General features: G+C 43.8%; 1 long non-coding RNA gene and 1 other non-coding gene across 2 annotated transcripts in view; one reads left to right on the top strand and one right to left on the bottom strand.

Moving 5' to 3' along the window:
* LOC109551345 (uncharacterized) overlaps nucleotides 1-25,423 on the top strand; it is a 58,143-nt gene that overhangs the window by 5,299 nt on the left and 27,421 nt on the right. The window contains exon 2 of the long non-coding RNA XR_004522101.2: nucleotides 3,930-4,044. This is a non-coding gene — a long non-coding RNA (uncharacterized lncRNA). The remainder of the gene's footprint in view (nucleotides 1-3,929; nucleotides 4,045-25,423) is intronic.
* Nucleotides 22,597-22,668, bottom strand: TRNAD-GUC (transfer RNA aspartic acid (anticodon GUC)). The gene has a single exon. It is a non-coding gene; the product is annotated as a tRNA-Asp (tRNA).

Genomic DNA, 25,423 nt, shown 5'->3' with positions numbered 1-25,423 from the left:
TATGATCTTTATATCATTTCTTTTTCTTGTCTTACTGTACTGGCCAGACTGTCCAAATGCAATGTTGAATAGAAAGATTTTATAGGACACCCTTGTTATCTTCCTGATTTTTTTTTAAGATTATATCCTGATTTTTTAATTCAAATGTATTTGACATATAATATTGTATAAGTTTAAGATGTACAATGTGTTGATTTGATAAATCACCTTCCTGATTTTAAAGGGAATGTGTCTAATACTTCACCATTTAAGTATTTTATATGTATAAATTATAGGTAGAAAATTTTCATCAAGTTAAAGAAATTTCTTTCTTCTCCTAGTTGGCTAAGATTATTTTTAGCATAAATGAGTGCTGAATTTAATCAGATGCCTTTTCTGTGCCTATCAAGATAATCATGTAGATTTTCTCCTTTAAGCTATTGTTGTGATGATTTATAGTAATACTTTTTTTTAAGTTGGACAAACTTTGCATTAATGAGGTAAGAACAGCTTGCTTCTGCTGTATTCACCTTGCTGAATATTAATTCAAAATTTCACATCTACGTTTATGAGTCAACCGGGCTATAAATTCCTATCTTCGGCTGTCCTACTCGTGTTTTGGTTCAGGGTTTGATAGCCTCACAAACTGAGTTGGGGAGTGTTCCCTATCCTACTATTTCGGTCGATTCTTTTCATTTTAGAACTTAAGCATTTACTTACAACTACAGAAGATACAGATTTGATTCTCTTAAATTCCACGCACTCTTACCCACAAACATACTTTCAATGCCTTCATTCTTCCTATGTAGTTGTTTTGTAATTTTGGGTGCCATCAATATTCAGGATTATGTAAATATTATATACTCATGAGCCACATTGTATATTACATTTACATACCCTTTCCTATACAACTTTTGGTTTTCCTTGGAGTATATAAGTGGAATCTTGGTTGGTTGGTTTTGGCTTAGTTTTCTATGTGCCGATCAGTCATTCTTCCTGAAGCTGTTGCACAAAACTATAAATCTCCTCTCCATTCATTTAAATATTAGGCAACAGTCATTTGTATGTTTTTCATGGAGAAATCTCTCCTGGAGTTTTCTTGTTCCCTTGCTCCAAACTGGATTGTGCTGTGCCTGCTTCCTGCTGCTTTGGGGAAATTTCCCTCAACTAGCATCCTTTTTATTCCTTTTGCCTCTTTTCTGTCTTGGAATCCCCATGTCCTGGTTCCTATGATTTCCTCTTTCTTGATTTCCGGGCTCATTTTTGGTGGAGCACAATTCTCTCCTTTTGAGAAGGGATACACACAAAATAAAATTTTTAAGGCCTTACTTGTTTGAGTTTATCTTAATTCTGTTCTCTCATTTGCTGCTTTCATGGGCCTAGAATTCTAGATAGGAATCTTGTTCCTTCAGAATCTAGGTTTGTTGTCTTCTAATTTCAGTCTTACTGATGAGAGGACCAACTGTTTTGATTCTCAGTTTTTTAATATGAGTTGTCTTTCCTCTCTTATTGCTTGTATGATATCTCTGATGTTCTGAAATTTCGTAAAGATGTACTTTGGTGTAGGGTTTTTTTCCCCCTCATTGCATTGGACTCTAAGGCTCTGTTAATCTAGAAACTCATATCCCCAATTCAGAGAAATTTTCTTATAGTGTTTGTGTGAGAGAGAGAGAGACAGTCAGAGAAAGAGAGAGAAAGGGAAACATTTGACATATACTGGGTTGATCAAAAGTTCGTTCAGGGGCTTCCCTGGTGGCGCAGTGGTTGAGAGTCCGCCTGCCGGTGCAGGGGACATGGGTTCGTGCCCCAGTCTGGGAAGATCCCACAGGCTGCAGAGCAGCTGGGCCCGTGAGCCATGGCCGCTGAGCCTGCACGTCCAGAGCCTGTGCTCTGCAATGGGAGAGACCAAAACAGTGAGAGGCCCGCGTACTGCAAAAAAAAAAAAAAAAAAAAAGTTCGTTCAGGTTTTCTGTTAACATCTTACAGAAAACCCGAATGAACTTTTTAGCCAACCCAATATATAAGAATACGAATAATATTAGTTATGAAGCATCATAGTAAAATAAACACCCATGAACCCACCACCCAACTTAGGAAGTAGGATATTATCAATACCTGGAACTTCTCTATGTGCTCTTTTTTTTTTTTTAATATTTATGGCTGCGTTGGGTCTTAGTTGTGGCATGCAGGATCTTCGTTGCGGCACGTGGGATCTTCTGCTGTGGCACGCAGGCTCCTCGTTGTGGTGCACAGACTTCTCTCTAGTTGTGGCGAGTGGGCTCCAGAGCGTGTGGGCTCTGTAGTTGTGGCGTGTGGGCCCTCTGGTTGTGGCCCACGTGCTCAGGAGTTGTGGTGCACGGGCTTAGTTGACCTGCATCATGTGGGATCTTAGTTCCCTAACCAGGGCTCGAACCCGCATCCCCTGCATTGGAAGGCAATTCTTAACCACTGGATCACCAGGGAAGTCCCCTATGTGCTCTTTTCTGATCCCATGCCCTGCCTTCCAGGGCCACCCCTCATGCCCTAACACTCCACCAGCCACATAACCACTCTCATGACTTTTCTCCTAATTCACTTGCTTTTCTTTATTGTTTTACTATTCACGTATGTGTCGCTAAACTGTACCTTGCTGACTGTTGCTTGCTTCTGAACATCATAGAAATGGCATCACACACAGAAACAGCACTCTTCTGTGGCTTGCATCTCCTTCCACATTGTTCCTAAGAGTCATCTATGCACATACCTATAGTTTAGTATCGTTTCATTGCAGTGTAGCATTCCATTGTATGGAGATAGTACAATTTATTTAACTATTCTCCAAAGGAGAATTAAGTTATTTCCTTTTTTTTTCCCTATCATGTCTACTAGTCCGGTCATTTCCTTCCCTCATTTTCTCTTTTCTCTGAAACTTACATCAGTCAATTGTTGAATCTTCTGGGCTAAGCCTTGAATTCTATTAGCTCTTCTGTCCTGTTTGTTCTTTCTTTGTAGTTTTTTTCTACTCTCAGAATTTCTCAAATTATGCTCTAAATCATCTATTGGCTTTTTTTAATTTCTGCTAAGATGTTTTGAATTTTTTAAAGCTCTTATTCTCTCTAAGTTCCTTTTCTTCTGTTACTCCTGTTTGTAGTTTTCGTAGATACAAATACCATGGAAGGGGAAATTTCCCCCTTTCCCCTCTTGAGTTCTTTTGGCTGCTCTAATAGCTAAATTGACACAAGACAGATTAACAGGAGAAAAAAAATTAATTTGTGATCACAGAGGTCTCATAGAAATAGGACCCTCTAAGTGGCCAAAGCAGACTGTTTATATATCATTTTTAGACAAAGAAATACATAATTATTTGTGAGGATTTCATAAATCAGCGGGGCTTGTGCTTAAGGTAACAGACTAAAGAATAAGTAATGAAGTTTGTTTATAGCTTTCTTAGCCTTGAGTTCCCTAATTCTGGTGATAAGGTTGCTTTCCTCCTGGTTTGGAAGGGTACTTTCATATGGGAGAATTATTTCCCACTTTTCAGGGAGTTAGAGTGGGGTTTTCTATGTAAATCATTTTTTTACCAGCTGTTTCTCAAGTAACCTTAATTGAAAATAATCAATATGCCATGGAGACATATTTTGAGGCAGCCTGCCCTGGGTCCCAAAACAAACAAGGTTTAGAATTTTCTTGCAATTTTCTTTCGCTTTCTGCATTCCCTGTTTCCTCCTAGGGTGGTTGGGTGGGTGATTAATGTATTTAGGTCTCTATCTTTCATGTTAGAAACTCCCCTCTCGTGTCAAGGGATGCTTAGCTGCTGTCTCTGACATGAGTAAAGGCACCACGATTCTGAGTCCTGGGTGCATGGGTGGGGCTTGTCTGCACGTGGGCTTTACAGTAGGCTGATCAGTTGGGCACTCGGCTGTATCACCAGGGAAACACCAGGTGCTAATAGGTCTTTTCTCTTGGCCTAGTCGATTTCCAAGAGAGGAATCTTCCATTCTTCCTCCCAGAGGATGTAAGCTGATCTACCATCATTCTGGCTGCTGGGCAGGGAAAGTGAGTGAGGCGTTCGCCACCCACCTCCAGGTAGGCTTTCACTGAATGCCCATTTTTAGCCCTGTTCTCAACTGTGCCTCGTGTCTCCGAGTCCAGAACCTCTTAGTTTGACTTGCCCATCGTCTTCCACTGCAGGGGAGGGCAGTCGTCTGGTTGTGTGGGGTGGGAGTGGAGGTCTGGGGGTCTCCCTGTGCCTCAAACAGATGCACAGCCAACACTCCCTTCCTGTTTTCAGTCCTACCCCTCATCCCCATCTTCAGGGCTGTTCCAGTTGGAGTCCTGTGGCAAGGAGTCCACCTGCTCCTCTTACTGTGCACGACCTCCCTTCTCAGGGTTAGATTTCAGCCTTCTCTGCTCTCCTAAATCAGTTACCACTGACTTTTCAGCTTTTCTTGTCATCTGTCTTCTGTTCCTGCATCCTCTCCAGCCCTCTTGGTCCTTGTGGATACATGCTTTTTCCCTGTTAATTTCTCTACTCTCATTCTGAGGCTTTGGGGACAAGGTGGAAAGAAATGCACGTGTTTTCAGTGTCACTGCCTCCACAATGCACAGGCGTTGGAATGTGGAAAATACCCGAGAGGAGGAGCAGAGGAAACTGCAGGAAGTCTGCAGCAGCCTCCGGTTCTCAGAGCCTTGCCATGGCTGGCCAGATGCCTGACATGGTATCCAGTTCTGTGGTGAGCAGAGAGGAGTTCTCTGCGCGTGTGTTCAGAACAGTGACACTTGTGCGGAGAACAGCAGAGGAGGGTGCTGTTGAAATGAGGAAAGAGAGTCAGGCTTGGCTGGAGCAAGCGCAAGTCTACTGGAAAAGCATTGATGGCCAAGATCCAGCTGTATCTCACCCATCCCATTCCCCCCGTTAGGAGAGTTAATCCCAGGGGAGGCACCGTTGCACACTCTTGACAGCCCAGGGTCGCAGAGGTCACCAGCAGCCCCTCAGACTCAAGGGGTCCATGTGGCTATGACTCCAGTCCCTGAGGGTAACTTCATGAAGTGGGGAAAACAGCAGATTTCTCATCCTCTGTCTGAGGGCCATCCCCAAAAGCCAGGACTTGGGCAACAACAACACCGGCTACCTTGCTTCCAGCATGGGGTAGATAGCCACAGACAGGAGAGCTGTGTCTCAAACATGATGCTAACTTGCCCTTGGCATCTAGCAAACCAAAGTCAGGTGGGGCAGGTTCTGAAAGGGAACAGAGCAGTAGTCGCCTGTGCAGCCAGGGCTCCATGACCTGGGGTGGGGACTTTATTTCCCCCTCTAGGAGGGGAGCTGAGTAGTTCCACGTGCAGGTTCTGAGGGGCTGACCCCAGGACTTGGTGTGAGTGCTCACCCTTCCTTTCCAACCGTGAGCACCCTGCAGCCCTCCTGAGATGCTAACCCATGCCTGAGAGAGGCTGGAAAATGGGAGAAGGAAGAAGTATGCTCTGGGGTATTTTCAATACCACCAAGCAAGTCTTCCAGCTCTTAGCAGATACCGACTGGATGTCCGACAGTTGAACTCAATTCTGACTGTCTACCTAGAGTTAGCACCAGAGGCCACAGTTTAAGGGCTCAGTCCTGCAAGACTGCCCCAAATTCAGATGTGATGCCAAAATTCGGCCTCTGTACACCAGTACTGAGTTCAATCTCGGAGACAGTTTTGAGTGAAGTAGAAAAGAATAGCTTTATTGCTTTGTCAGGCAAAGGGGGCCACAGTGGGCTAATACCCTCAAAACTGTGTGCTCCGACCTGGAGAGGGTAGTGAGGTAGTGAGAACCATTTTATCATAATGGTTCAAAGAGGAGGGCATGATCAGCTCACGGACATTCTTCTAATTGGTTGGTGGTGAGGTAATTGGGAGCCATCATCATCATCAACCTTCTGGTTCCAGCTGGTCTGGAGTCTACATGCTTGTGGGCAGCATACTGTTAACTTCTTTCACCTGGTGGGGCTTTTAGTCTCTGCAAAACAGCTCAAAAATATTGTTATGTGTATCCCTTGAGGGGAACCAGGACCCTGCCCCAGGGCTGCACTATGTTTTTTGACTGCTCCTCCCTTGTCTCCACATCCCTTCCCTTCCCTGATTAGGGACTGTTTGAACCTGTCCTTTAGAGCTCAGGGAAGGTAATGGAGGCTGAATGAAGCCTATTTCATACAAACAAAACTCGAGGGACACAGAAAGGCTTTTTTTTTTCTTCTTCAATCTTTATTTTATTTTATTTTTACTGGCAAGCCTCCAATGCAATGATAAATTGGAAGTGTTGATACAGCGTATCCTTGTCCCTTTCCTGATTCCACAGAGAATGTGTTCAATAACTTACCAGTAAGCATAATGTATGCTGTAGTGTTTTTCACTTGTAGATATTCTTTATCAGGAAAAGGAAGGTCCCTTTTATTCTTAGTTGGCTATGAGGTTTTATCATGAATGGGTATTGTCTTTTGTCAAATTCTGCTTTTGTGCCCAGGAGCCCCACAGGGTCCTTTTCGGTTTCAGGTGTAAGTCCAGGTTGTCACCTCTGCTTCTGACCGACCGGCTATAGATTGGTTAGAACAGCTCACAAAGCTCAGGGAAACATTTACTTACATTTACCAGTTTATTAAAAAGGATATCACAAAGGATACAGATGAGCAGCCCACGGAAGAGGTCCACGGAGGTGAAGTCAGGAAGCGTCCTGAGCTCAGGAGCTTCTTCTGTCTGTGGGTCTAGGGTGCTCTGCCCTCCCAGCAAGTGGGTGTGTTCACCAACCCAGAAGCTCATCAAACCTCCTTGCACAAGAGTTTTTATGGAACTTGATCTGCAGCCCCCAACCCCTTCCCTTAGATCAGGGGGTGGGACTGAAAGTTCCAATCTTGTGAATCACTCAGTCTTTCTAGTGACCAGCCCCTTCCTGAGGCTATGCAGGGCCCCCTCCCCCAGGTCATCTTATTAGCATAAACTCAGATGTCCTAGAGAGGGCTTGTTGTGAATAACAAAAGATACTCCTATCCCTTAGGAAAGTACGGGGATTTTAGGAGCTCGGCTCCCGGGACCAGGGATGGAAACCAAGTATATTTTATACCACACGTGCCAACACCATATCCTCAGTGACAGCTGCTTCTGCTAAGGGGTGGCATGACTCCCGTCAGTGAGGAAATCATCCTCCACACGGCAACCTTTCCCTCGCAGAGATGGGGAAGGGAGGGGAAGGGAAAGGCCCCGAAGCAGATACTATTGGTGCTGTGCCCAGAGCCCCCAGGACTCCTGGACTGTTTTTATGCACACTAGGTCTCCTTGTGATGTCGCTCCCAGAAGCCTGCACCTGATCTCTTGGTAGAGAACCTAGGAATGTGTGTCCCACCCACCCCCCGCCAGGACTGACGCCGAATCTGGCCTCTGTACCCCAACACCAAACTAAATCTCAGAGATAGAGATTTGGGTGAACTAGAAAAGAATAGCTTTATTGCTTTGCCAGGCAAAGGGGCTCACAGCGGGCTAATGCCCTCAAAACTGTGTGTCCCAACCCGGGGGTTGGGGTGGGGGGAGGGTTGTGAGGAGTTTTAGTCAAGGGGAGGGGTTGCTGATAAGGATCCAGGTGCAGGCAGGACCTGCATTCCTTCAGTCTAGAGATCTTCTGGCATCAGGTGGTCTCGTGATCTGTGGTTCTCGAGGTTATTGAACTGTGACCTTCTCTCTGGAACATCTTCCGTTTGGTGGGGGGTTTAGTTCTGCAGAAGGGCTCAAAGATATTATGTATATCTCTTGAGGAGGAAGCAGAACCCTACCCCAGGGCTGCAGTATTGTTTCTTGACTGCTCCTCCCTAATCTCCATATCCCCTCCTTTCCCTGATTAGCAACTGTTTGAACCTGCCCTTTGGAACTCAGAGACGGGGACACAGAAAGGCTTTTGTGCCCAGAAGCCCCACAGGGTCTTGCCCGGTTTCAGGATTAGCCCTTAACAAATGACTGAAAACATGGGGGTATAGCCCTCCAGCTTTCTTGCTCCTTTGTTATTTACTTATTTATTTATTTGGCTGCACCGGGTCTTAGTTGCGGCACTCGGGGATCTTAGTTGCCACGTGCAGGATCTTTATTTTCAGTGTATATGCGGGATCTAGTTCCCTGACCTAGGGATTGAACCCGGGCCCCCTGCATTGGGAGCGCAGTCTTAACCACTGGACCACCAGGGAAGTCCCTGTGGGGTTAATTTTAAAATGTCTCCAGAGTTCCCATGAGAGATTGCTCCAGGCCTGCCCTGCCTTGGGACTCTGCTTGCTCTCTCTGTTTCCTTAGCCTCCTTTCTTCCCAGGTCTCACTTCCCCACTCACTGCCCAACCAGTTTTTTTTCTGGGAACACTTCTTTTTTAAAAATTTTATTTTATTTTATTTATATTTATTTTTGGTTGCATTAGGTCTTCGTTGCTGTGCGCAGGGGCTACTCTTCATTGCCGTGCGTAGGCTTCTCACTGCGGTGGCTTCTCATGTTGCGGAGCACAGGCTCTAGGCATGCAGACTTCAGTAGTTGTGGCGCACGGGCTTAATTGCTCCGCGACGTGTGGGATCTTCCCGGACCAGGGATTGAACCCGTGTCCCGTGCACTGGAAGGCAGATTCTTAACCACTGCACCACCAGGGAAGCCCTCTGGGAACACTTCTTAAATAAATAATTTTTACATGAATCCTCTTCTTCAAGTCTCTGCTTCTGGAAACTCAATCTAAGACAGCCTCATCTTTCAGAGTCCTTGCTGGTTCTTGGCTACTGCAAAGTGGGACAGAGTGGGCAGCCCTTTGTTTATAAAGCACTGTAAAGCATGCTGCAGATGTGAAAGGTAGACCCTGAGATGAGGAAAGGGTGGAGACTTAAATTGTTGTTTCAAATCAAAGGGAGAGAATTGGGCTTCTGAAGGAAACCTGGAGGGGTAAGAAGAGGCAAAAGCTGGGAGTTTGAGGTGGAGAAGGGGATGAGCCACAGGGCAGTATAAAATGTCTCTGTTGCACCAGACCTTCAGTAAGGACTGCTACTCATACAGACACTGTGTGGGCGTGATGTTTGGGGTAAGGCTGCTTGGGATGCGATGCTGCAGTGCGCACCAGAAGGGCAGGATGAGAAGGGAAGACGGTCCTGAAACTGAGCTCATTCAGTGGAAGCAGGGATTCTGAGCCAGAGAAAATATAATCCACCACACGTGCACTGCACACACACACACACACACACACACACACACCAGTCTACCAAGAGGGGAAAGGGATAAGATTCCTCCTCTGAGATCTGAGTTATGCATGAAAAGGACAAACTTGAAATAACTGAAGGATAAGTTCTAAAGTCATTGCAAGAATATCCAAAGGCAGCTACAGCATAGCAACAGCAGTTCCCAGTGAAAATCGATAAGGTGACTCCCACAGCAAACAGGAGTTCACGGAAGGTGGGGGAGGCAGCGTCATCCAAACCCACCACAAGGGTCTTACAACATGGCACCACCACCCCACGTGACCTGAGCTCTTTCCCTGCAAGCCCAGCCCATGACAGAGTCAGGCAGCCCTCCTCCCTCTGCCCTGCTCACCCAGGGTCTCAGCAGCAGTGCCAAGAGCCCTGCCCCTTCCCTGCCTCCCTCTTCTCCACCCTGCTGCCAGCTTCCTCTCCCTGTGTGCCAGGGTCTCAGCGGCGGGTGTTCCAGGGTGAATGAGGTCTAATGTGGTCGGGAGCTGGGAATCCGCCTCTCAATCCACTCCCATCTCTGACTCTTTCCCCTTTTAAGTCTTTATTCCACAAACATTTATTCACCACATGCAACTCACCAGGAACTGCTGTCTTTGTTCTGTCTCCATCCCTGTTCCTGTTTCTTTTTTACTCTCTCTCCCTGACTCCATTCCTGACTCTTTTTTTCCTCCTTTCCTCTCTTTCTCTCTCTACCTTTCTCCCCTTCCCTCTCTCTATCCCTTCTCCCAGTCCTGGCCCCTTTGAATTAAATTGTCCTGAATCTCTGAAGACAGATGACACAGCAAATTTGACAGTGCCCACAGTAACTGACAAGTCACAAAGCAGTTTGTGGTAACAAGTCCTTATTTTTGTTGTTGTTGTTGTTATTAGGAATAACCGTGTAACAAATGTGATTTTAGATCTTTATCTATGTCTCTGATTAATTCCTTCAAGAGCGCTCCCTAGGAAGAGTATTTTTAGGTCAAAGGGTACAGGCATTTTTAAGGCTTGTGATATAATTGGAAAATTGCTTTTTCAGGAATATTGTACATGTAACTGGACTTCTTTAAGTTCATACCAACCTCAGATTTGAGATGGGGTCACACATATTTCTCCAGGGTCCTTGAAGACACTCATGTTCTGGAATATCTCTGTGGATTGGTTGGTTTGCAGAGGACATGCCCAGTCCCCTTTCTGCACACTTAAATATTCATTTGTTGATCTGTTCAGCACACACTTATATCAAGCATGTGCCATGTGCTAGTAATGACCCTGGACTCGACTTTGGTGATTCTTTTTGGCTACACAGCATGGCATGTGGGATCTTAGTTCCCCGAGAAGGGATCAAACCCATGCCTCCTGCAGTGGAAGCTCAAAGTCTTAACCACTGGACCGCCAGGGAAGTCCCCTAGACTTTGGTGATTGAGAGTTTTGCCAGAATCATGGGTGACTCCTTCCTTCAGACTAGGCACAATTCTGGCATTTGGTATTTTTTAAATCAACAATGAGAATTTTCTTACAATGCGAGACAGAGCGTGATCAAAGATCATTTGACCAACCATTATTTTCCTACCCAGACAATCATAAACAACATTCAGTTCTCACCCACACTGCCTTCAGACTTTATTGGTCAAGGCTTCTCCTTTTTTCAAACATCAAAACAGCTTTGATGTCCTATAATTTTTTTTTTTTTTTGCGGTACGCGGGCCTCTCACTGTAGTGGCCTCTCCCGTTGCGGAGCACAGGCTCCGTACGCACAGGCTCAGAGGCCATGGCTCACGGGCCAAGCCGCTCCGCGGCATGTGGGATCCTCCCAGACCAGGGCACAAACCCGTGTCCCCTGCATCGGAAGGTGGACTCTCAACCACTGCGCCACCAGGGAAGCCCTGTCCTATAATTTTTAATCACTGCTTGCTATAGGCTGAATGTTTGTGTCCCTCCCCAAATTCATGTGTTGAAACCTAATCCCCAATATGACGGTATGAGGAGGGTGGGGCCTTTGGGAGGTGATTAAGTCATGAAGGTGGAGCCTTTACCAATGTGATTAGTGCCCTTATAAAAGAGACCCCAGGGAATTCTCTGGCGGTCCAGTGGTTAGGACTCCACACTTTAACTGCTGAGGGCCCGGGTTCAGTTCCTGGTTGGGGAACTAAGATCACACAAACCACGTGGCGTGGCCAAAATTAAAAATGATAACATAAATAAATAATAAAGGAGACCCCAGAGAGTTCCCTCACCACTTCCTCCATGTGAGGACACAAGTAAAAGAAGGTTATCTATGAACCAGGAAACAGACCCTCACCGAACATCAAATCTACCAAGTACCTTGATCTTGGACTTCCCAGCCTCCAGAACTGTGAGAAATAAATATATGTTGTTTGCAAACCACCTCCTCTATGGTAATTTGTTATGGCGGCCCAAACAGACTGAGACACTGCTTCAAAGAAGGGAGGTGTTTTGCCCCCTTTATTTCCTCCCCTAGGGTAGAATTCATGGATCATGATCCCCATCCATGTTATTCTCCCTTTTCTGAGGTAGGTTCAATGGCCAGCCTCTCTCTCTTATCCAACGGGTACATGAAAATATCAAGCATTATGTATTCAACTTGTTGCAACCTGTGCTCACATGATCACAGATTCATAGATTTTGGTGTAACTTGCTCACTAATCACAAATTTTAGCTATTCAGTGAGTGTCAATGGATGTTTTTAGGTTTCCAAAGAGGAATTCAACTACAGATCTCCCAGAACGTTGAGATGCACTTAGAAGCTTAACAGTGCATGTTAATCAGATAATCACAATACAGTAGGATAAAAGCTTTTCTGAAGTTGTACTATATGGGAGGTAGGATTTGAGGGGGAACCCAGAGGATAAGTCCAAAACACAACAAGCAAGGGCGAAAGACCTTATTAACTGTGTATCAGTCAGCCACTGCTGCCTAAAAAACACTGAAATTATCTCAGTGTCAAGCAACAATACATATAGTATTAGTAAATTTCTCACTCAGGTGACTGGAGGTTTGCTGGGCATTGACCTTGATCTTGTCTGGGCTTACATGGGCATGGCTCTAAGCCATGGATTTGGTTCAGGTCTATTCCGTGCATTCTGGACCTCATGTGTACTAATATCCCATTGGCCAAAGTAGGTCATATGGCAAAGCTGACAATCAAGGTGCAAGGAAATACATTCTTCCCATGGAGGTGTAGTGAGAAGCAATGAGTATCTGCTGAATAATCATCTAAGCTACCACAAGCAGGATCTTATAGAACCAAGGGATGTTGTTCTAGGGAAAAGTAATAGGAACGACTAGAGAGGAACCACATCAGGAAAGACAGGGGGACACAAGGATGTGTGAGACATTTTGGGAATTGTGGGTGTTTTGAAGGACAGAAGCCCAGGGCACTTGTGAGAGATGTTGAGTATGTGTAGGAAGCTAAGTCAAAAGAGGGAGACAGGAGCCAGTATCTCAGGGTTGGAGGAAACCTAAAAGATCTGGATAGACTGGGGCAAGATAAGATGCCTGCCCTCCCTTTTGGATTTTCAGGGGCTCCTGCTCTGTCTTTTGAAGTCTCTACTTCCTGGATGGGGGGATCCTTCCACTAATCCTCTGTGCTCTCTAGGCAACCAGTATTACCTTCTCTTCACCATCCAAGTAAAGAACTTCATTAATTCTCCTTTTCCTCATCACCTCCCATGCCCAGCATAGCATCTAGTAAATGTTTATTATATATACCCCAGAATATGTGAACAACTGGGAATTCTTTTTTCAAAATTACTTTTTTCTATTAAGGCATACTTATTGAAAGAATGGCACAAATCGTGAATAGGAAAGATGCATAGCCTGTTGGCAGAAATATCCACCCTCACACTTGAATCAATAGCCTTTCAGATTACATGCAATGTAATTACATAACTAGAATCATATATTGTTATCTTTAACCAGCTTTTTTTATATCAACTCAAAACATAAACCTATCACATCCTGTTTAATGGCTGCATTGTCTTTTATTATATGGCTATAACATCATTTATTCAACCTCTTAATTTTCACTGCTAGAAATGATATTCTGAAAAATATACTTTTAAATATATATCTACGGGCTTCCCTGGTGGCGCAGTGGTTGGGAGTACACCTGCCGATGCAGGGGACGCGGGTTCGTGCCCCGGTCCGGGAGGATCCCACATAACGCGGAGCGGCTGGGCCCGTGAGCCATGGCCGCTGAGCCTGCGCGTCGGGAGCCTGTGCTCCGCAGCGGGAGGGGCCACAACAGTGAGAGGCCCACGTGTTGCAAAAAAAAAAAAAATATATATATATATATATATATATATACACACATATGTGTGTATATATATATATATACACACATATGTATATATATATATATACCTACTGGACTAGTTATTTGTCTAAGCATAAATTGCTAGAAGTAGAATAGTTTGTTGAAATGCATACCCACTTAAACTTTTCATACATATTGCCAAGTTGCCTGCCAGAATGGCTGTATCAACATGCATTCCTATCATTGATGTCTGAAAGTAGCTTTCCCTCACATACTTGACATCACTGGGTATTACACACATAGCTAATGTAAACAGTTTTATTTCATTGTTATTATAATGGAATAATGGCATTTTTACGTCTTTGTGAAAAAAACATATTTTTTGAACTGGAATTCTCCCAGCAGAGTCATCAACAAATGTGAGAGTAGAACACAGATATTTTAAGAAAGAGGACTTATTAAAGATAGAAATGGAAATCAATAAATTAGAAAGCAAAAAAAAATAGAGAGCTGGCTCTTTTAAAAAGGAAGCGGTAAAACAGAAGAAGAAAAATTTAGAACTATCAAGCATGAGCAACAAAATAGGGGATAAAACAAAAAAAACCCCACAATGCCAAATGTTAAAATTTATGTTATATGTCTAAAAATTTATCTGAAATGGCTTTCTTGAAAATATAAGTTCCTAAAATTGATTCTAAAGAACCAAAACCCCTTGATAAAATGGAAAAGGTTGTAAATAATCTAAGCTCGCAAGCAACAGCACCCAGATGGTTTTATGAATGAGTTCTAGGAAATCTTATTTTAAAATACTATTTCTATGTCATTTTAACTAGATATTTAAACTAGCACAGGAAATGATGCAATTTATAATACAAAAATGCAGTGTGTTTTATAGTACAAAAGTCTAAATAGGCATTTATAGACATGAAAGTCTTAAATAAAATATTAGTAAGTTATACCCAGCAGTATATTAAAAGAATTGTGCATCAGGATCACATAGTGTTTATTCCAGGAAGAATGATTGGTTCAACATTAAATAATGTGTGTTGAATCAAGCATTCTGTAATACATTAGATGGTGAAAGGAAAAAAGCCTATGGTCATCTCAGTATATGCCAAAAATGCATTAATTAAGATGTGACATCTATTTCAGATCATGATGATAATGACAATAATGGCAACAATGGCAGTAAATATCTTAGTAAGCAAAGAACTGGAGGGCCAAGAATACACATTTTTTTTTTTTAAATCAGAAGCCACAGCAGCAAACTTAATGGTAAAACATCAAACATTGTTTCCATTAAATGAGGTGCTAACTATTATTGCTGCTAATCAAAATGTTTCTGAAGTCTCAGAACAATGTCATTAGTTAAGAAAAAGAAATAAAAGAGATCGATATTAAAATAAATAGCAAATTATCTTTATGTCCAGACTATACTCTTTTCATTTTAGGAAATCCATGAAATCCAACTGAAAATATTACTGAAACTAATAAGAGAAGTCAATAAAGTGGTTCAATATAAGAAATACAGTGAGAGGCCCGCGTACCGCAAAAAAAAAAAAAAAAAAAGATATTCTCAAGACTACATTTCCCATTCTCCCTTGCAGCTAGATGTGTTCATGTGACTAAGTTTTGACCAATGAGCGTGGTTTTTTTGGGCTACATCCAGAAATCTTCCTCAAGAGACTGCTTACATGCATCCTTTCCCCTTCTCTAACCACTTTGTCTTTCCTGCTGCTTGGGACGTGAAGTCTGAGGATAAGTCTGGGTAGACTGGACTTTGAGGATGAAGTTCACATGCTAGTTACGGCAGAGCAGAAAGCTGGAAGGAGCCTGGGTTCCAGAGGATTTTATGAAAGAGAAAAACCACATCAGCTCAAGATTGCCTACATCTGGACCTTAACATGAGGGAAGAATGGGACTATCTTTTTTTTTTTTTTTTTTTTTTGGCGGTACGCGGGCCTCTCACTGTTGTGGCCCCTCCCGTTGCGGAGCACAGGCTCCGGACGCGCAGGCTCAGCGGCCATGGCTCACGGGCCCAGCCGCTCCGCGGCATGTGGGATCTTCCCGGACCGGGGCACGAACCCGTGTCCCCTGCATCGGCAGGTGGACTCTCAACCACTGCGCCACCAGGGAAGCCCCTGGGACTATCTTATTTAAGCCATTGTTACTTTGGGTTTTGTTCGTTTACAGGTGAATCTAATCCTATCTTAATAAACTTTCATATTCCCCTCATGCTTATATAATTATATTCAGACTTATTTAAGACACATACACAAGTATTATACAGTAAGTCCCGTACATACGAACGAGTTCCGTTCCAAGAGTGCATTCATAAGTCCGATTTGTTCGTAAGTCCAGCAAAGTTAGCTTACAAACCCAACTAACACAATCGGCTATATAGAACTGTACTGTAATAGGTTTATAATACTTTTTACATAAATAATACATTTTTTAAAAAACCCAAAAATAAAACATTTTTAATCTTACAGTACATTACCTTGAAAAGTACAGTAGTACAGTACAACAGATGGCATACAGAGGTTGGCATCGAGTGAACAGGCAAGAAGAGTTACTGATTGGAGGAGGGAGAGGAGGTGGGAGATGGTAGAGCTGAAGGATCGTCAACAATAGGAGATGGAGGGCAAGCTGTAATTTCACTCACGCCTGACGTTGATGGCTTAGGTTCTGGTTCCTTGCTGGATTCAATTCTATCTACCCTCTTGAAAAAATAATCCAGTGATGTCTGGGTAGTAGCTCTTTTTTTCTCGTCATAGATAAAGGTAGCACTGGATTGCGTTCTGAATGGCTGCTGCGACCTTCGTGTACTGTTCTACATTTGGATCCTGTGCTTCAAAAATTAACAGTGCCTCCTCAAATAAAGAAAATCCCCTTGCCAGTGCCTGTGTCATGAATCTCTTCGGTTCTTCAGTTACTCCTTCTTCCTCTTGTCTCTCTTTGCGCTTTTAGCAGTACCAGCTGTATCACCGCTGCTTTAACGCTTGCTTCTGGATATCCTGGGCTTGAAATAAAGATACTGTACTACTGTACTCTATACAGTACTGTACAGTAAAGAACACAAAAGCACAAACACTTGTAGAGGATGCACGCACATGACAATGTACCCCAGACACGTGAACTAACTTATGTGACTGGACATGTGAACGCATGTTCATATCTTTGAAAGTTCGCAACTGGAAGGTTCATATGTAGGGGACTTACTGTATAGGTTTTTTTCATTATTTTCAGGGAGGGAAAAAATGCTTTCTTCATCTTGTTTTCTTCAGTAAATACAACCTTGTGAAATTCTATCCATGTCAATTAGTATAGCTCTAATTCATATTTTTTGGTGACTTCAAACAAGTACCAGACCTGATTCCCCAATCCTCCCATTATTGGACATTTGCTTTGTTTCCAATTTTTCTCTCACTATTAACACAATGAAGTAGTAAACATATGTTCTTGTGTACTGTTGCTGTTGTTTCTGAGGGATAGAATCCTAAAAGTAGGCTAGCTGGATGAAGGATGAAGGGTATATGTACTTTTTTTCTTAGGGTGTATGTATTTTAAATTTTAATAGATGTTACTAGATTGATTTCCAGAAAGCCTGCATCATTTACATTTCTTTATTTTTGGGCTCTGCCCCGTGGCTTGTCGGATCTTAGTTCCCCAGCCAGGGATTGAAACTGGGCCCTCAGCAGTGAAAGCGTGGAGTACTAACCACTGGACTGCCAGGGAATTCCCTGCATCATTTACATTTCCATCAGCAATGTATGAGAGCACCATTTCTCCACATCTTCACCAGCAATAGTTCCTTTTTATTCTTTAGCAGTCTAGTGGATGTAAAATCTTGTTACCTCAATTTGCTTTTCTCTATTAATTAATATCTGATAATATAAGACTCTTCTTAGTTTTCAGGCATTTGTTCTTTCCTACGAGGTCACTTTATCCAATTCAAACAAAACCCTATGATAATCTAAATGGAATTCCAATAAATTGACATATAAATTTGGAGAAAATTAACATTTTTATATTAAGCTTTCCCTCCACTTTTTATTGATTTCTTTATGTCTTCCAATAAACTGTATAGTTTGTATACAGCTTTTCCTATGCCTTTCCTTTTTTATAATTAGTTCTTAAGTTTTTGACTTTTTAATTTAATGTAATTATTTTTGGCCGTGCCGAGTGGCTTGTGGGATCTTAGTCCCCCAACCAGGAATTGAACCCAGGCCCTCGGCAGTGAGAGCAATGAGTCCTAACCACTGGACAGACAGGGGGTTCCCTCCTATGGCTTTCTTATTAAATGCATCCTTAAATATTCTTGATGTTTTGAAGTTATTATTAATAGAATATTTCCCCATTTCCATTTCTAGGTATTTATTAGTAAAATGAGAGAAATGCTATGGATTTTTTATATATTTATCTTGTAAGAATCCGCCTTATCAAATTATCTTACTCATATATATTTTTTTTAGTGGAACCTCTTGCATTTTGTTATTAAACAATAACATTAGAAAATAAGATACTTTTAGGGACTTCCCTGGTGGTGCAGTGGTTAAGAATTCACCTGCCAATGCAGGGGACGTGGGTTCGATCCCTGGTCCAGGAAGATCCCACATGCCACAGAGCAACTAAGCCCATGTGCCACAACTACTGAGCCTGCACTCCAGAGCCCATGAGCCACAACTACTGAAGCCTGCGCACCTAGAGCCTGTGCTCTGTAACAAAAGAAGCCACTGCAATGATAAGCCCATGCACCGCAACGAAGAGTAGCCCCTGCTTGCTGCAACTAGAGAAAAGCCTGTGCGCAGCAACAAAGACCCAATGCAACCATAAGTAAATAAATAAATAAATTTAAAAAAAAAGGAAAATAAGATTTTTTTTAGCTTTTTATTTCCAATGCTTATGTTAGTTATTTCATTTTCTCTTTTGGCATTTTCTAGAACCTCCAAAACCATGATAAATAATAACAGGCCAAGTTGCTTGGCTTTTTATTCCTCTCCTTCAATTGCTAGTGTTCCTCCACTCCTATCCTTTTTTTTTTTTAATATTTATTTATTTGGTTGCACCGGGTCTTAGTTGCAGCAGGCAGGCTCCTTAGTTGTGGCATGCAAACTCTTAGTTGCAGCATGCATGTGGGATCTAGTTCCCTGACCAGGAATCGAACCTGGGCCCCTTGCATTGGGAGCATGGAGTCTCATCCACTGCGCCACCAGGGAAGTGCCCCCTCCACTTCTATCCTTGGTTGGACCACTTCACAACTTATTCGAGGCTGAGAATAATGGCTGCTTTTCCCAACACTCTATCCCTTGCACCCGGAATAGGGCTGAGCACATACTATAAAAATGGGAAATATATATATATTTGAAGAAGCAGAAGTAGCCAAATGTTGAGTTCACTGAGATCAAATAAGATAAGAATTCAAAATGTATTTTAGATTTAACAAGAAGAAAGTCATTGATGAACTTGGTGTTAGTATTTTAGTGGTTGGGACAGAAGCCACAGGACAGAAATTTTGGGAATAAGGCACATGAGGCATGAAAGAACTTTTTGTGCAAACCTTTGGGTGCCTGAGCTCCCCTCGTGCTTACGGGGCACTGACAGCATCTCAGGATGGCAGAGCCTGTGGTGTACACAGAGCTGAGATGAGCCATGCTGAGGACTTTGAGCTCCAGCTTGGAGGCCCTGGGCAGCTATGGAAGAACTTTAGAGAGTCATGCTATTCGAGGTGCTTTTTAGGAAGATCACTCCTTCTAAAGAAAAGAGAATACTGTTTCTTGAATTCAGCCATTTCCCTCCATCCTTATTTGCATCGCCTTTCCTCAGATCACCCCACTCATCTCCTCTCAACGTATGGATTGCTGCCACACCTTCCTGGTCTCTCTCCATACGTTCTTGTCCCTCGTCATTTCATTTTTCACATCAGCCTCCAAGGTAATCCCTTTATTTTGTTTTTGTTGTTTTGTTTTTCAGAGTAAACCTTTTCTAGGTTACAAATCTAGTCATGCCATTCTTCTGCTTAAAATACATTATTGGGGGCTTCCCTGGTGGCGCGGTGGTTGGGGGTCCGCCTGCCAATGCGGGGGACGCAGGTTCGTGCCCTGGTCCGGGAGGCTGCCGCGTGCCGCGGAGCGGCTGGGCCTGTGAGCCATGGCCGCTGGGCCTGCGCGTCCGGAGCCTGTGCTCCGCGGCGGGTGGGCGGGTGGGGGGGGGGGGGGGGGTGCGGCAGTGGGAGGCCCACGTACCGCCAAAAAAAAAAAAAAATACATTATTGGGAGTCAGTAAAGCATCACTCTGGCTTCTATGGGATCCAGACTTCCCAGGTGAGCTCCTGACTGTGTCAACATCCATCCTTTGGTTGATAGGAATGAGCTAGCTTTTATACTTACCTATATTTATCTGGGGAATGACCCAGATAAATATCTTTGGAATCCTAAGGAGAAGGTCAGTTTCTACGCTAGGGAAACAGAGCTCAATGAGGATCCAGTGACCATTCTTTGAGGTTTTGGGGGTGAAGATCTCCTCAAAACTATTTATTCTCCCACCCCAGAGCCAGTTCAAATTGTGCTAAAAGCTGTTAATGGTGCTTATCCCATTCCTCTGCTGAATGTTCCTTATAGGAGGTCTTGATGCCCTGTGTCTGCTGGGATGGGGGAATGAGTTCTCTGGAAACAGTCCAGTCTGTAGGTCTGTGTCTGAGGAGAGAACCAGGAAGATGTGATGGGGTTTAGGAAAGAGTTCTTGGAAGAATCCACAATCAAACCAGTTCAAGGCTAGGATTCAGGAATAGATGATGCTGACAGTGATGTGGCAGGACTGGTTCCCGTCTCAAATCCTGGTACCTCCTGAGGCCAAGATAGCACAGGTGGTAAAACGGTTAGATTCTGAATATATTTTGAAGATAGAGCTGATAGGATTTGCTGACAAATTGAACATAGGATAAGAGAAAAAGAGATAGACCAAGGTTTTGGGGCTAAGCCATTGGAAGCATGGAGTTGCTGTTTCCTGACATGGTGGTGCTATAGGATGAGCAAGTTTCGAACAGGTCTGAAATTTAATTTTGGACGTGTTATGTCTGAGATGCTATTAGACATCTAAAGAAGGATATCAAGCAAGTAGTTGGATATGCAAGCCAAGAGTTCTTGAGAGAAGTCAGGGTTGGAGATACAAATTTGAGACTGGATGAGGTCACCAGGAAGTAGAGATAAAGAAGAGCATCAAGGACTGAGTCTGGGGAAATCCAGTTTAGTTGGAGAGTTGAGGAAGAAGCAACAGAGAAGACTAAGAAAGAGTAGTTATTGAAGTAGAAGGAAAACTAGAAGAATGCACCGTCATGGAAGGTAAGCACAGGAAGTGTTTCCAAGAACAGAGAATCATCAACTGTGCCAAATACTGCAGGTAGGTTATATTAGTCCCAGCAGAACTAAGCTGCCGTGATAGAGACATCCCCATGTCTCAGTGGCATAGGCAATATGTTTATTTCTCACTCGTATAAAGTATATTCAGCAGCAGAGGGGAAGGATAAAAGGAAAGGAGAAGCGGTTCTCTGCTCCATGATGATAATCAGGGTCCCATGATGCCAGAGGCTGAGTCATCTTCAGCTTGTGGTTTTCTTTTTCAATTTTATTTATTTATTTATTTATTTATTTTTGGCTGCATTGGGTCTTTGCTGCTGTGTGCAGGCTTTCTCTAGTTGCAGCGAGTGGGGACTACTCGTCATTGCGGTGTGTGGGCTTCTCATTGTGGAGGCTTCTCTTGTTGTGGAGCATGGGCTCTAGGCATGCAGGCTTCAGTAGTTGTGTCACATAGGCTCAGTAGTTGTGGCTCGCAGGCTCTAGAGCACAGGCTCAGTAGTGGCACACGGGCTTAGTTGCTCCGCGGCATGTGGGATCTTCCCAGACCAGGGTTCAAACCCTTTTCCCCTGCATTAGCAGGCAGATTCTTAACCACTGCGCCACCAAGGAAGTCCCTCACCTTGTGGTTTTCAAGGTCACTAAGGGTGCCGGTGTCAGCCAGTAAATGGGGGTGGCAGTTGAGGATGGTGCACGGGAAATGTATTGGTAAGAGTCTGGCAAGAAACAGGACACATTCAAGTTGGGTAATTTGAGAAGGGTTTAACAAAGAGACTACCTATAAAGGTGTGAGTAGGACTTCCCTGGTGGTCCAGGGGTTAAGACTCTGCACTCCCAATGTACAGAACACGGGTTCCATCCCTGGTCAGGGGACAAAGGTCCCACATGCTGTGCAGTACGGCCAAAAAGTAAAAAAAAAGAAAGAAAAAAAAAAGCTGTGAGCAGGGGCAGGAAAACTATTATAGGATTCCTGTAACTCTGATATGGTTGATAGTGGGAGCTATTACCACCCCAGGTCTGAAGAGACAAGAGAAAGTAAATGGTAGTGGAAATGGGGGAGAGAAAGAACTACATGAGGAGAGATGCCAGACTGAAGCTTTGATTTGAATCAGAGGAAAACAGCCAACTCAACCCCACAGGAGAGAGCCAGGGGAACAAATACCCTGACCCCACTCTGTTCCCTCCCTTCAGTCTCCTGCAGGTACCTCCCATTGACTCAACCCAACCAGAAACCAGAAGGCTCATTGATAAAAGTCCCCAGCGGTTAGGCTCCCGAGGCACATAACAGCATGAGGAAGGTGAGGAGTGGATCTGGAGGAGCAAGTATCCAGTACAAGACGTTTCTATGAGTCAGGCTTGGAAGTTGCATAACTCCCTTCCACCCACATTCCATTGGCCAGAACCCAGTCATGTGGCCATATGTAACTACAGATAAGTTTAGGAGATATGGTCCAGTTAGGAAGAAAGAGAGATTTGGTGGCCAGATAACCCCTCTCCAACTCATGGTCAAGCAAGATAATAACTGTCCATTGACCACTGGATTTAGCAATATGGAGGCCATTAGTGATTACAATAATCCAGTCTTGGTAGAGTGGTGGCTGTGAAAACCTAAGTGGAGTGGATTCAAGAGAGAATGGGAGGAGAAGAATTTGGACACAGCAATTATCAACAACTACTTTCAACAAGTTTTGCTGTACAGGGAAGCCAAGCAGTGAGGTAATAGCTGGAAAGGTTGTGAGATCAAGAGGGTTTTGCTCCTTTTTTTTTTGGCCTTACCACTCAGCTTGCAGGATCTCAGTTCCCCGACCAGGGATTGAACCTGGGCCACAACAGTGACAGTGCTGAATCCTAACCACTATACCACCAGGGAACTCCCTTGCTTTGTTTTTTATAATGAAGAAATAAAGCATATTTTTATGCTGATAGGATCTTCCAGTAGAAAAAAAAATGATGCTTCAGGAAAGAGAGAGTAAATTGCTGGAGTGATGTCCTTGAGTAAGAAAGAAAAGATGGGATCTAGTGATAGGGCAAAGGTTGGCCTTGGGAAAGAACACAGGCAGTTCATCTGTAGTGACAGAAAGAAAAGCAGGATATATGGACAGAGTCCAGGTGGGGAGTAAATGTGTGCTTGTCAAAGTTCTTTTCCAATCACTTGTATGTTCTCAGTGAAACAAAAAGCAAAATTATCTGCTGAGAGTGAGTCCGGAGGATTAACTGTCAAGGGTTCGAGCAGAAACGAGACAATACAACATAGTTACCTAAGAGGATATGAGAAGTTATACCCAGAAGTTAATCTTCCCAGTGGAGATGGTCCAAGTGTCTCTAAGATATTCCACTCTGAGTCCACACCCAGGTGAAGCCCTCTGGCCCTGCCTTTCTCCATTCTATCTATAGACCTCTCCTTGCCCTAATCCAACATCAGAACTAGATGGTAATAATAGATAGCACTTTTTGAGCACTTACAAATTCCAAGCACTGCTCTAATCACCACACATGTATTTAGTCATAATAACTCTATGACGTGGGTACTACTGTTATCAACCCCATTTTAGAAAGGCACAACAGATACCCACACTGAATTCAAACTCAAGCAGTCTGGCTCCAGAACTGCCAGTCAAAGGGCTGGCTTTTGACTTCCTTTTTTTTTTTTTTTTTTTCCCATGCCGAGGGGCTTCAGGGATCTCAGTTCCCCGACCAGGGATTGAACCTGGGCTATGGCAGTGAAAGCCTGGAATCCTAACCACTAGGCCACCAGAGAACTCCCTTGACTTCTACATGTAGATCTATACCTACCAGAAGTGTCAGAGTGATAAACCCTAGAGGGTGCTGGGCTTGAGAGGAGTAAATGAAATTTTAAAAGGTCAAGGGGCTGGGGCTCATAGGTGGGTATGAGATGCTGTGTTTAGGAGGGGCTTTCTGGGAACTTGCTGCTGAGAGATGGGTGGCCACATGGTGACCCAGAGAGCCTAGGACCAAAAGGCAGAGCCAATATCAGGAAGACAGGGACGAGCTGAATAGGCTGGAAGAGACCCTCACGTCTTCCCCATCCTGTGTAAGCTCTGCATCAATCAGCATATAATGCTTGATTTAATGTTGACTTAACGTTCCCCTGGTTCCATGTATGTTGCACTGGCTGAGAGAATCTGTTCTGTTCTCATGATAGGGAGGCGTGGTGCTGTGGTGGCCACAGTAATGATGATACTGTGGTAAACTAGCTCCCAACCAATGAACACTTCATCAACGAACAGTGAACTTCATGAACTTTATCAATGAAAAATTTATCAATGAGTGAAGAACCATGTATTTTTTTTACATTATGTCATTCAATTCTTCTAATACCCCTGTGAGGCACACAGCACTATTCCCATTTTCAGATGAGGAAAGTGAGGCTCAGAGAGGTTGTATCAGATGCCCAAGGTCACAAAGGTGGTAAGTGGTGGAGCTGGGGCTTCAAGCCCAGGCTTTTAGAGTTGGAAGCCTGCACTGGCTACGCTGTATCACCTGACTCTCTATTTGGGAATGAAGCACCAGGAGCGCTAGGGAACCCTACAGGGCCCTGATGACCTCCAGGGCAGGGCCCCTGGATGAGAGCAACTCCCTTTAATGAAGGTGATTGAGAAACAATCCTCCTCTTTATTTGCCTATAACAGGGACTCAGCAAATCTAATTATCTTCCTGTGAACCAGTTAACTACTCAATTTTCTCCATTTGGCTAATTTATTACCAGAGTCAAATGCAGGATCCAGCTAATTTTGGAAAGATGCAGCTGTAGGGTCATCTGGGGAACAAGCCCAGCTGAGAAAGAAGGAAGAGAGCAGGCACCAGCCTCCGCTTGGAGGGAGAGGGGGCAAGCTGGGGGGCCCCAGGGCCGGCTGGAGTGAAGGGCAGGGAGAAGACCTGAGGCAGGCTGGCCGGATTCCCTCGGTACCAGAGAGCAGCAAAGTCAGGGTCTTGGGTCCTGGAGGGCAGAGCTGCTATTGCAGCTGCCAGCATCCGCTCAGGGTAGAGATGGGGGCACGTCAATCACTAGCTGCTTTAACTGTTTCCTCTCTCACTTTGAGGGACACGCGGGAATCAGTCATCCCCTTCGGCCTCACAGTCTCATTTGGAGCCAGCTCACAAAGGTGTCATCCACAGAAAGAGAGAAATCTTAGGCCCTGCCTCTATCAACACACGCCAACATTGCTAACATTTATCAAAAGTCGGTCCTATCGCATACAGAGGAGGTTAGGTGCTGTCACTTCCTGTACTACAGATGAGAACACTGAGGCTCGGAGAAGGGATGTACTATATATCTATTTTTTTTTCAGATTCTTTTCCATTATAGATTATTACAAAGTACTGAGTATGGTTCCCTGTGCTATACAGTAGGTCCTTGTTGGTTATCTATTTTACAAATAGTAGTGTGTATATGTTAATTGCAAACTCCTAATTTATCCCTCCCCTGCTTTCCCCTTTGGGAACCATAAGTTTGTTTTCTATGTCTGTGGGTCTATTTCTGTTTTGTATATAAGTTCATTTGTATCATTTTTTTTTTAGATTCCACATATAAGTGATATTACATGATATTTGTCTTTCTCTGTCTGGCTTACTTAGTATGATAATCTCTATGTCCATCCATGTTG

This window comes from Tursiops truncatus, chromosome 15 (assembly GCF_011762595.2).
Source record: "Tursiops truncatus isolate mTurTru1 chromosome 15, mTurTru1.mat.Y, whole genome shotgun sequence".
Classification (NCBI taxonomy): Eukaryota; Metazoa; Chordata; class Mammalia; order Artiodactyla; family Delphinidae; genus Tursiops; species Tursiops truncatus.
Note: the sequence above shows the minus strand (reverse complement) of the source record. Positions and strands in the feature narration are given on the sequence as shown.